We start from the raw sequence: 12742 nt of genomic DNA on the forward strand, positions 1-12742 counted from the left end.
CTTTTTGGTATTTGTTTTACACCAGACCAGGGGCTAGATTTATTACGAATCGAGTTGGGTGGCAGTTTGAAACACATCGCCAGCGTTCTCGTGGTCCAAACCGCCATATTTACTATAGGGCGTTTGAGGGTTAAATTTAAAATGAATTGTGATGTGTGGCAGATTGAAAAAGCTAAACTGTTGGCGGTTTTGTCCAAACTGCCGTGGTTTGGTTAAGATCCTCATCAAAACCACTATCCAAAAGACAGGACAGGACAGTTTTAATACCTGCTTCTGAATGGCTTGATAGCTCAAATTTTGCCATTCACAACATAAGAGAAAGCACAATTGACATTTAAATTATTTGGCCAATCATTATTTATTGGTTAAAGGGCAAAATTAATTTAATATTAACTTAGGGGGAAAAAAAATGAATTATATTATGGGAACAAAATTATTTAATTACTATGTAATGCCAAATTGCGCAACATAAATAATTGTATCCACCATTAACATTCAGTTAATATTATTATATATTCACATTTCCCACATAATATAATGCTATAGTAGTATCACCTTAAAAAAAATAAAACAAATTCTCTCATAAGTTAATATTAAATTCATTTTGCTCCTTGATTAAAAAAAATGATTGCCCAAATAATTTAAATGTCAATGGTGCTTTCTCTTATGTTCTGAATGGCAAAATAGCTCAAACAGTATGCTGTTTGATCAATCCCGCCATTCACAACCACCTCCTTTATTTTGGCCGTTTGAATGGCAGTTTGGCGGTGGTTTTGAAAACTCCAGCTTAGTAAATCTGACTGTTTGTATGCTTATCATTATAAAAATCGGGATGGCGAGTTGTAAAGTGGAGGTTTTGGAAAATGCCAAATCTGCCCATTTTAACGGTGCTTTGGGTTTTAGTAAATCCGGGGGTTTCAAATCCGCTGGAAAAATAGCCAAGAAGCGGCGGTTTGACCAATCCGCTTTTTAGTAAATCTAGCCCCAGATGTCAAAATGTTGTGCTGATTCATCTGATTTCAACTCCTCCTTCAATTTCTCGAGCTGCTTACAAAAGTCTAATTAGGGGAATCACTTCACTCAAACTAGCAGTGTGTGAACTCACTTCACCGGTGATTATTTTGAGTGGTTTCAGCAACTTCCACAACACGGAAAGTATTCTCCACTGCGCTGGACTAAAGTATATGCCCCTCAGATTCTATTCTTCTTGCAGCTGCTGCAATCTCCTACATGCTGTTGCAGAATTGCCGAAAATGACTCAAAATATTTTGGGACACAGACAGCATCTCCTGCATGTCACTGTTGATTTCTAAAAAAATTTGTACCACCATGTTGATTTTGTGAGCAAAACAAGGAACGTGATAGAACTCTCACTGTAATACTCTCACAATATTGGTGGTGTTATCAGAAATCAAATATCCTGAGAAGATTCAAAGCGGGATAAGCCATGCTGCAATCACATCCCTTAGTTTAAACAGGTTGTCAGCAGTATGCCTCTTAGTGAAGCCAGTGATACACAGAGTAGCCTGCCTCTAACAGATCTTGCGTTGATTGTTAGATGCTGCTGCTGAAGGCGATTCACCAACCCAGTGTGCTGTCACAGTCATATAATCTTTAGTTTGCCCAGGTCCTCTTGTCCACATATCTATGGTTAAGTATATAGTGGATAGAATGGCATTTTGTAGCCCAATAATTTTGGTTTTTCCAACCTCCAGGTTTAGGTGAGGAATTGCTTGTCTAGTAAAATGGTGTTGAGATGGAATTTGGTAACGGGACACAGGACCTCTATTAAATGTATAAAACCTGCTGCATTAATGGTGGATTTTGGATGCAGATCTAAAACTAGCATAGTGGCCATGGTGCCTGTGATCCGCTGTGTGACTGGGTGACAGCTGTCATACTTGCTTCCTCTTGCAAAGAATTGTTTAACAGTCAATTGTTGTTTTTATACTACTAGTAGTCTTCTTCTTGGTCTGCTTCTGCGATGAAGATCCACCCTCAGCAGAAGGAGCAGCAGCAGAGGGCCTAACGCTCAAGTATTCTTCTGAGAAATCCTGGTTAGGGGAGGCAAATTGGATGCCGGACTAACTCCGATCACTAGTGAGAATATTGATGATGAAGGTGTTGGCGGTGTAGATTGCAGGTGCTGGGACCTAGCTGAGAGAAGGGTGCTAGCTAATGCTGGATTGCTTGTTGTTATTTTTTTAGCATAAGTTTCTGATTTGCCAAAAAGCTTGGCATGAATTTGCTTCAAATGGTGTAACATAGATGAGGTTCCCAGATGGTCCAGGTGCCTAACTCTACTGACTATGGCTTTGTAAACACTACAAATTGCTAAACAACTGTTCAGGAGTTGGGTAAAAATAATTCCACACATAAGAGGTGGATTTTTTGGTGTTACAGTTTAGAGTTAGGGATAATATTGTCTATATTTGAATTGGCAACCTATTAAATACTGTCTATATTTCAATTGTTGTCCTAATAATAATGTTGATGTCATTATATTGTCAACTTTATAACTTTGTCTAGTCATCAATCATGTTATGTCAATCCAACTTAAGGGTTGGTTTTATTTCTGAAGGACAATTCCATCTTGCAGCACTTTTCTTTTCTGACACTGCTTTGTCGCAATGTTTCCTAGATGTGCTATATAACTGCTGTGTGTTTGTGTCGTTGCTCTGTTGATTAGTAACCAGCCAGCTCAGTGCTACATGAAAAAACAGTCAGTATTTAACTTATGTGCAAAACAGAATACTAATTTGCACCCCTTGCATTGTAACATGGTTTTGTCCAGGAGACTTAAATAAGAAGTTTCTTAAGTTAAGATCCTTAATGAATCAGGCCCTTAGAGTTCATTAACAAACCAAAACCAAGCACTTCAGCCACAAAAGTGGCAGTCCGTGTCGCTGAAGTGCTTGGCTTGTTAAACTGTACATGGCCTTTTTAATATCCAACAACGGTGTGGCAATGTTTCATAGTTGTGTTTTCAGCACAGCCGGAAGCTTGTCAGCGATCGGCGTAGGAGGCTACTTCATAAAATTGTTTCAAAGAGTATGTTCATCAAAATGTACTACAAATTCCATGAAGAAGGTCTTTACCGCCAATTACATCAAAGTACAGACTTCTGTAATGATGGATTCCAGCGGTGATGAATTACTATTTTGTGAGGACAATGTACACACTGATGAGGGTGAGGATGAGGGTAAGGATGATGACAACATCTTGTCACTATAGAGTTCATTGACAGCAGTGTTGGGCTTAAGGCAGCTAAACTATTGGTAGCATGTTTTGTGGGGGCCCAAACAAACTAAGTACTTCAGCCACTAACGTGTCGCTGAAGTACTTGGTTTGTTAAACTGTACATGTCCTTCTTAATATCCAACATAAGGGTGGGTGGAAGGGCCCAAGGATAATTCCATTGTGCACCACTTTTCTTATCTGCCACTGCTGTGTGACAATGTTTCCTAGATGTGCTATTAACTGCCGTGTGTTTGTTCCATTACTCTGTCGCTTAGTATCCATCCAGCTCGTTGGAGTCTACGGCCGAATCTGGATGAAAATAATATTGTGAGGTGGTCAAAATTGACTGTAAATGACTGGAAATTAGTGTTATTGCGGTTAATAATAATGTAGGAACGAAAAAATTACAAATTATGTGATTTTAGCATATTTTAGCAATTTTTCAAAAAAATACAGATCCAAAACCAAAACATGTGATGATGGTTTTGCCAAAACCAAAATCAAAACACAGGGGTCAGTGAACATCTCTAGTATTACTACCAGTAGTCACTGTTTGTTACTCTTCACTTGCTCAGTTCCAGCAACTAATGTGTAAAGATTTCTGCACTAAAAGTACAGCAAGCCCAGTACACATTGATTGTCTTTTTCACCCTCTCCAAACCATTTTATCAGCACACAATTCCGGCAGTGGACCTCCTCTCATGCTACAAATGCTAAAGTGTCAGCTGAGAACAGGAGGGAGGGCTATGTATAGAAGATCTCAATTTAAAACATGTGAGATCCGACATCCCAGAAATGACGTTTGCCATGTTTTCAGACCTGAATTTGGAGGTAGAAACCGAGCTATATCTTAGGTAATGGGTAATTACGCCCTATATTGGCTTTTTGATAATCAATTGGTAAATCAGCACCAGCAATCATACCATCAGCTAAGTAAATAAACCTTGGAACATTTAAATGAAATTACATAGACAAAGGATATACTGATATGTTAGTGTAATGTTTATATGAAAAGCTACCCACTAGTGGATATTCCACAATGTCACACAAAATGAATTTAATGTGCATACACAACTTTTCAATAATTTTAATAATGAGCGAAGAAGGTGACACATACGAAAATGATCAACATATCCTAGGTATTTGGTAGGTCATCCACATGTACCACAGATATATTTCTGACCAGTTTTCACTATTTCATATGAATAGATGGTCAGCAATCCGTTGTGCACCACACAGCTTTAGATAGATGTAGAGATAAAACAACTTGCACATCCAGAGTAAACCTTTAGAAAAATGTGTACTTGAAATTGAGGTACTGCTTGATGGGTAACTCAATATATTTCAAATACACATTACCCTTAATTAAAGTGTAAAATAAAAACACCCCCACATCACTCATCCCAAAATGGACACACATGCTTCTCACTTGCTCCAAAATGACACCACATGCCACTCAGACCTGCCACTTGCTCCAAAATAGACTCATGTTCCATCAGACCCAATTTGACACAAAATGCCCCACATGCCTTCAGATCCCCGCAAGCCATCAGAACCCACATGTAGCCCAAAACCATCCCATATGCCATGAATAACTCCCTGCATGACACCCATACAACTCAGACCTTCCCACATGACAGTCAGACCTCCTTACATGCCTTTTAGACCTCCCCACATGATGATCAGACCTCTCCTTATTCACACCATGGAACTCAGGCCTCCCCATATGCCTGAAGATAGGTATTTTGATGGTTTAGCGCTCCTCAGATAGGGAAGGGAGCTGGGGGTGCTGCCAGAGACCCTTGAGGGTTGTCTTATTACCCCTCAATTAAATTATAAGTAAATATATTTCCAAATTCAGGGAATTGGCACAATAGGTTTGTATGGGAATAGGGTAAGATAGAGGGTAATGTAATTGTGATCAGAAGAATGTACGATACAAAAATGGATCAAATGTAGCAGGTATTATGTACCTGGCCCTCTTCAAGCATACATATGTTCAGATTTAGATAATCATACCAATAATATTGTTAAGGGGAGTCATTATGTTTAAAACGTACTACATAAATGGACAATCCTCTAACAGGGTTAGGCCTATAAATATCCTAAAAACAGCCTTGTATGTAATTGCAAATATAAGAAGGCAAAGCAGTACAGTCCAAAATGTAGCCAATATGTAAATTCATACGAATCTCAAGATTATGCATAATGCCAAAATAGTGTCCCAAGCAATAGGAGTTGAATATCCGTGAATATAAGCAGCCATATATCAATAAGCTATTCCCATGCTTAATAGTCACAATATCCAGCATAAATCATAAATCAATGTTGTCCTCCAAACCATGTTTAAGCATGAACATGCAAAAATGAGGAAGAGAGAAAGGAGGCGCTATAGCAGTGTTGGCTAACCTGTGACACTCCAGGTGTTGTGAAACTACAACCATAGCCAACACTGCACTAAAATGAAGTTCTGATGGATAATTTTATTAAAACAAAGTTAAAATAACACTCATAGTCACATTGTAGTGTTCATGCACATAAAGATATCTTTGCAGCTGAACGTCAGGGAAGTCCCATCTGTTTCTTAGTTGCAGGCAAGTCTATTTGCTTCCAGGCGCTGATGTTACATGATCTGTTCTGCTGATAGGGAATCCTCATGACCTCTGATCAGGTGCTGTTGTCTCATTACGAATGTCGTTTTCCTACGTGTTTAGTCACAAATGACTTCATCAGGGGATGCCGTTATTGGTTCATGTTACATTAAGTACCTCCTTTGACCAATCAGAAATGTCAATCACTATATTAACATGTATATGGTAGGGCTTCTCATGAATACAAACAGATCCCAATTGGTCTAGACTAGAGATGCTCACTGACCCCCGTGAACTGGTTTTGGTTTGGGATCTGGATTAGCTTCCTGTTTTGGTTTTGGTTTTGGCAAAACCACCCTAGTGTGTTTTGGTTTTGGATTTTTTAGAAACAAACTAAAATATGCTAAAATCACATAATTTTGCTCTCTTTTGTTCCTACATTATTATTAACCTCAATAACACTAATTTCAAGTCATTTGCAGTCAATTTTGACCACCTCACAGGTCACAATATTATTTTCATACACTTTTGGACAAATACTGCAGCGACCTGGCTGGATGCTAAGCGACAGAGCAATGACTCAAACACATGGCAGTTCCTACCACATCTAGGAAACATTGGCACACAGCAGTGTCAGTAAAGAAAAAAAAAAGATGACATTTTGCCTCATTTTCAATTCCGAGGGCGCGCGAAAGTACCTAGTCGAGTCGACTCGGTACTTGGATCCCCTAAGTTCGGGTGTGTTCAGTTCCCGAGGAACCGAGCCTGAGCATCTCTAGTCTAGACCACTTATATCCACTATGCTAGGTCTGTACAAAATGATTCTACAAACTGATGTTCCACCAACATGTTATAGATATCACATGCCTGCACATATCATTGCTTGTATTTGCATACGAATAATCAATAAATTAAAATAAAATCCAGCTGCTGTCTCCACATAATAAACCGTTTTTGTTCTCAATTTGTACAGGGACTAATGTTTAAAAGGTAATCAGATACCATATCGATATAACATGATGTCATATCTCCTTCAGATTGTAATCACTTAGATCTTCAGGAAAGTCATCTGTTTATTATAGGAAAAAAAATCTCTACAATGTTAACATTTCCATAGATAATGGGACAGATTGTGTTGTAGACTTATAGCTACCATTTGGCATTACATTTATATGGATAAAGTTGACATGTATCATATAGTCCCAATCAGATAATCCTACTTTATTTACTTGTACAGGATGGTATAGTGTTGGACTCACACTGAGTGAGTGGATACTAGATGCAGCAGAACTATTTTGAATTTTATATGCATAATTACAATTGTACCAATATTAGCCTGCCACTAATGTTACATAGGCTTATGTCAATCCTTATATATATTCCTGCATTTTATAAAACATGATGTCAGCTCAAAATCCATATTCAATCCCATTGGTACCAGCAATTGAAGGGCATAGATCCATTTGGATTCTTCTTGGTTTAATTTCTTGTTACCACATGTCTTTTAAACCCTTTTATTGCCATAAATGTTAAGCCCATTGGATTTCGATTATGATATATCATGAAATTATTTGAAAGATTGTGTGTTTCTAGACCTGATTTGATGTTTCTGATATGTTCTCCCCAAATGCCTCTCCATGGCACCCAGACCTCCCCACCTACCACTCAGACTTCTCCCACATGTCATTGAGACTGCCCCACATGCCACTCAACAGTCCCTCACATGCTACTCTTAAAAACTGTTAGCTACACAACTGGAGCTACAGAGGAAGGAGGTAGATCACATGGTGCAGAATACATTGCACACACCCAGCCCTCGTCTGATTGAGCTGCATGACTTTTCTACAGTATGCAGAGGAAGTCACATGACCTGCAAATCAGCTGCTCCCATTCACTCTTATTCTCTGGAGGGTTACAGCAAGTTTGCCTTAGTCTGGGTACAGCTCTCTAGTATAGGAATGGGGGCAGGGCCACCTTAACAATTTTATGGGCCCCCGGGCAATGCAGTGTACCGGGCCCCTAAAAAAAAAATAAAAAAAAATATAAGTATAAGGTAAGTATTAAAAAAGTATTTTTTTAGGATTCGGATGAGCCCCACTTGCCTGCAGGGCCCCCGGGCACCTGCCCATCGTGCCCAATGGAAGAGACGGCCCTGAATGGGGGCGATGTGATGTACAACCAAGTACATGCTACAGTGGACTCCACCAGAACTGAAGTGCATATGGGGAGGGGACATGGTAAGCATAGGGGCAAGTTGAAATTAAAAAAAAAACAGCAGGGGCAAGGCACACACTCATGGGGGTTTCTGATTGCCTGGAAACCCCCTTCACAGATGACAAACAGGTAAAAGCATGCAGAGCATAGAGAAGCCTGCACAGAGAAAAGAAGCAGGAAGAAGACAGACAGACAGAAGAAGACGACAACAGAGCAAGCAGCAGACAGAGCAAGAAGATTACAGAGCAAAGATAAAACAGAACAAGAAGAAGCAGGATGCAGAGAAAAAATAAATAAATAAAAAATAAATAAGAACTATATTCAAAAAAGGCGGTGATATGTTTATTAGTAATAATAATCTTTATTAAGTGTGGTGAACATTTGTAAGCCATTAATTTGATTGTGGGGCTAGTGGGGGGAAATAGGCCTTTGTATTGAATGGCAATGCTATTAATGGTTGGTTTATTAAATGTGAATGTTATTAATTTAATGTCAGGGTTGGTGAGGAGGGATATGTCTGTTAAATGGGAATGCTATTCATTTAATGTTGGGACTGGTTGGGGAGAAATCGGCCAGCTTATTTAATGTGAATTCTTTTAATTTAAAGGGACTGGTTTGGGGTAAGGAGGCTTATTTATTAAATGTAAACACTAATATTGAGCTGGTTAGGGGGAAGTCGACCTAGTTATTAAATGCAGGTGCTATTAAATTTAATGTTGGTTCTATATGGGGAAATAAGCATAGTATTTAAATGTGAATGCTATTAACTAAATTCTGAGGCTGATTGGGTACAATGAGGCCTAGTTGGGGTTAGGGTGGTCTAGTGTTTAGTCATTGCTCAACTTTCCAGGAGTTGAATAATAACTATCTCTTTTCCAAACAGGGCCCCAACACTCCAGGAGCCGGCCAAGCAGAAACTGCGTTTAAGACATCGGCAGCAGCACCAGGTAGGAATGTCCCCTCTGGCTGAGTGTTCCTGCATGTGTGGGGGAAGGAGGGGTGCCAGTGCTTTGTCTGGGCCAGGGCACCAAAATGTTTAGTTATTGCACTAAAAGCATGTATTAACATGCTAAATACGGGCTTGATGTACAGCACCACTGACATTTATCCGGCTGCTGTATATTCTAACATTGCTGAAATGGAGTTACTGACCACTTTGCTGCTGAACAGTGGTGAGTCACATATACAATATATATATTAAACAATCTTTCTTAAAATTCTCTTATGGCACTGATATATATTGTGAAAAGCGTGCAAACAGATGGCTCCTCACACAGGTTTCTGCTGAGCCACTTTGATATTTATTTACCTGTCAGGATGGATAGACAGTCTTGGCAGTGTCTTCAGCAATCAAATCAAACATATTCACAGTAATAAACATAGTCCCATATCACAGTTAGTTTACTAACTGGCCACTTTTTGGCAGCAATCTACTACACACACACAGATCAAACCCAGCTTTAAGCTTCCTGTCAAGCATTGCTCTTGCTGTTTGTTTAGTTGATTACCTGATCTCCTGCTCTGTGTGTATGTGTGCAGATGTAACCCTCTCTGCACCTTTAGGTTGTGGTTTCCCAGGGAAACCAACACTCTTTGCTCTATTAGAAGGTGGCAAAGTGTTCCAATTGCCACATACATATACACACACACACATACACACACACAAACACATGTGCATAGTCAAAGCTACCTTGTAATTTTTAGAAGAATTTGGAAACCCCCCTTTAAAAACCTGCATTTACCCCTGGGGGCAATGTCAGACTGGGTCATGAAGGACTCACTGGGAAATGCATTTGTAGGTGAAAATGAAAGTGCTCAGTGTAACCTATTGCCCTCCAACTATTTTAGAACTAGTAGTTCCAGCTTGCTCTCTACCAGGACAAGTTGTGCTTTGTAGTTTCACAATGATGAAAAGCCAGAGGCTGTGCTAAATGTAGAGTGTCATTGACTGAAGTCCCACCTACTTTGCAGCTTGAATTCTGGCCTTTCTGCTTTGCCTCTGTAGCTTGTCTGGAACATTGTAGGGGAGCAGAGTCCATTCACGTGAGAAGCTTGTATTGTTATACAAAATATATATCATGGCGATAAAATACCCTTATCACCACAATTTATCACGATGATAAAAAATTCCTTATCACCACAGTTTATAAAAAGCAACACTCACGCTGCCTCAGTGATACTGGCCCATCGTTAAAGTTAATTTACTGCTTTGCCAAGCTAGTCTTTAAGCCAGACTGCTAGATTTGACTTTTGTTTACATTTATATGGTAAAATGTTTTCTTTAAAAAATCAAAAAAGAGATCAAATGTATTTTTAAAAAAATGGTCAAAATATTTAAAAACCTTTATTAAAGGAATAAAGCATTTTTAAAAAACATTATCACACAACTTTAATCTGTTAACTTGCAGTGTGATATGTATCATATTAATACTTGTGCAATTATTATGGGGAAGCCATTGCTGTAGAAAGCTAGTGAATCTACTGTCACTAGGGTTATTGCTTGTGATAGCAGGGTTATAGGGTAAAAATTAATTAGAAGATTGTGCTTACTTGCCATCACTTCTACTAGACAGTCAAAAGGACTCCATCGGATTCAACAGAAGAGGAGGAAGATCATAAGGGTTGAAGAGGAGAGGAGTGGAAGAAGAAAGGTGCAAGGCAAGAGGAAAAGTGGGTCACAGGGAAAAAGTGGATAGTGAAGGCATTGGAAGAAGATGGTGAGGGGATAGATATGATAAGTGGGCTAAAGGGAGATACCCACAATAAGGAGACAGAGACACACAGACATAAAGGAGATTGGGGGCAAAGAGAGACGCATGGGGAGATGCACATACAAAAATTAGAGCCAGACACACAAAGAGGGGAAAAGAAAGCACAGGCACAAACACAAAGAGGAGATACAGATGCAGATACACACTAAGGGATGGCAGAGGCACAAATGGGGGTAGATAGGCGCACATACAAAATTGGAGACAAATAGGTAAACAGGGGAGAAAGGACAGGGGGTGATAGAGACATAAAGACCGGGGGTTGGGAGGAATGTAGACAGCTAAACCTCCCAGTGTAGGAGGTGCAGATGTCAGTTGAGTGCACATATACTGAGTACAGGAAGAGGCTGCTTCCCCTGCTTTAACAGTGGCTACATGCTGCCTCTATATGGGAATAGGCTGCATGTAGCTCATTGTACAAAGGAATGGGTGTGATCCCGTTATGGCCCCAGCATGCAAATGTTGCAGCCGTATCACTTCTGCAGAGATCGATTACTACTAGTACAAAAAAAATACAGGTAGCCCCCAACAAATTATCCCCTGCCAGTGACCGCCCCTCCCCCCAGCCTCCGGTGTCCGTATCACCTGCTCTACCTGCTCTGCCCATGCTCACCCTTTTCCATATCAACCAACTGCCTGAAACTAAGTAGCAGCTACAATTGTTATTGTGCTCTTACATATCAAGGGCCTGATTCATGCTCAGTCGCAACCTATACGCAAACTGTGTTTAAAAAGTGAGCACGGAATTTGAACATAGTTCTGACCATATTCAAATAGAAGCGGATCTCAATATACTTTTCCATTTCAATCTGGGTATTAATGCTCTCTGCCTAAATGTTACTTGCTTATGTAGACAGATGGAACACAATGCAGGATACGCACATGCATATGTACAATATAAAGTCCCATCAGAATACCTGCAGAAAAATATTTTATAATATAACTTAACAACTCTTAATAATATAATTCTTAATACAAATATAAACAACAAATATTTTTTTAATAGTATATACGTAAATCAGGATGTTCCTATTCTGTACTGTATATTCAGTGGGCCTGATTCATTAGCGATCTTATCTGCCATTTTTTGCAGATCATACGAAGATCGTATTTGCGCATGTCCAGAAAAGGGAGATAAGAAGGAAAATCCGTTGTGTAAGTTAAGAATTTCTTAAGTTAAGATCAAAATCCTTCTTAGCTGAATTAAGAAGTTCTCCGACAAGTTAAGAAAAAAGGGTTGGGAAAGGGAGGGGAATGGGCAGAGATTGGGCGGAGATTGTACTGACTTAAGAAGAGTAGACGTTTACCTCTGGATCCTTTGGATAGTTAAGAAGACATGCTTAGTGTTTTTCTTCACTACTTCCAAAATAGCTATAGCAGCAGCGTTGAGTAACAACACTAAAGAGTAAAAAAAGCATTGCTCGTTTTAAACACTCACAACTAAATATGCACAACATATATCTTAACATCTTCACTTGCTATTATTTATTTATTTATCTTTACATTTTATATCAATGTCAAACATGAAACAATGTGCTATTTTTTTTCAACCATGGTTGATGCACAGTTGTAATAAATTAAAATATATGAAGAGGTTGATGTGTAATATATAATATTGTCCATACATGTTTGAACTTTTTTTTTACGGCTAATGGCACGTTAGTATAAATAAAAGGCATTACAGTTCCATTTGCTGAAACTATGTAAATAAAATGGGAGTACATAAACCATGCATACTCTTCCATAAGGGAGACATAGGAGGAAATCCACACAAGCATGGGGAGGACATTTTAACTCCACAGAGGCCATGAGTCAAGATTCGAACTCATGACCCCACCATTGAAAGGTGGATTGTCTAACCACTAAGCCAACATGCAGATGGAAAAAATACATGCATGATATAGACTAGAACGAAAAGCTCAACAATAC

Source organism: Mixophyes fleayi, chromosome 3, assembly GCF_038048845.1.
Source record: "Mixophyes fleayi isolate aMixFle1 chromosome 3, aMixFle1.hap1, whole genome shotgun sequence".
Classification (NCBI taxonomy): domain Eukaryota; kingdom Metazoa; phylum Chordata; class Amphibia; order Anura; family Limnodynastidae; genus Mixophyes; species Mixophyes fleayi.